General features: G+C 47.3%; 1 protein-coding gene across 1 annotated transcript in view; it reads left to right on the top strand.

Moving 5' to 3' along the window:
- LOC100957581 (zinc transporter 10-like) overlaps nt 1-501 on the top strand; it is a 13,454-nt gene that overhangs the window by 11,898 nt on the left and 1,055 nt on the right. The window lies entirely within an intron of this gene.

The raw sequence follows: 501 nt of genomic DNA, 5'->3' as shown, positions 1-501 counted from the left end.
CCATGAGCTCAGGCAATCAACCCACCTCAACCTCCCAAGTGCTGGGATTACAAGAGTGAGCCACCGTGTCCGGCTAGATTTATCTATTCTTAAATCCTTTACATCATCAGGTTACAACAACATTCTTCATGTGTTTTATACCCTTGGAAGACAATTCTATTCAAAGCTCTAAGAACCAAAGGTCCTTTGCAACCCATGATGGTCTGATTCAACTGCAAATTTTTTTTTTCTGAGACAGAGTCACTCTGTTGCCCAGACTAGAGTACAGTGCCATTAGCCCAGCTCACGGCAATCTCAATCTCCTGGGTTCAAGTGATCCTCCTCCCTCAGCCTCTCAAGTAGCTGAGACAACAGGCCAGCACCTCCACACTCCACCAAAGTTTCTATTTTTAGTTGAGATGGCAAAGTCTCACTCTTGAGCAGGCTGCTCTGGAACTCCTGAGCTCAAGCAGTCCATTCACCTCGGCCTCCCGGACTGCTAGGGTTACAGGCATGACCTAC

This window comes from Otolemur garnettii, unplaced genomic scaffold (assembly GCF_000181295.1).
Source record: "Otolemur garnettii isolate 467f Iridium unplaced genomic scaffold, OtoGar3 scaffold00189, whole genome shotgun sequence".
Lineage (NCBI taxonomy): Eukaryota > Metazoa > Chordata > Mammalia > Primates > Galagidae > Otolemur > Otolemur garnettii.
Note: the sequence above shows the minus strand (reverse complement) of the source record. Positions and strands in the feature narration are given on the sequence as shown.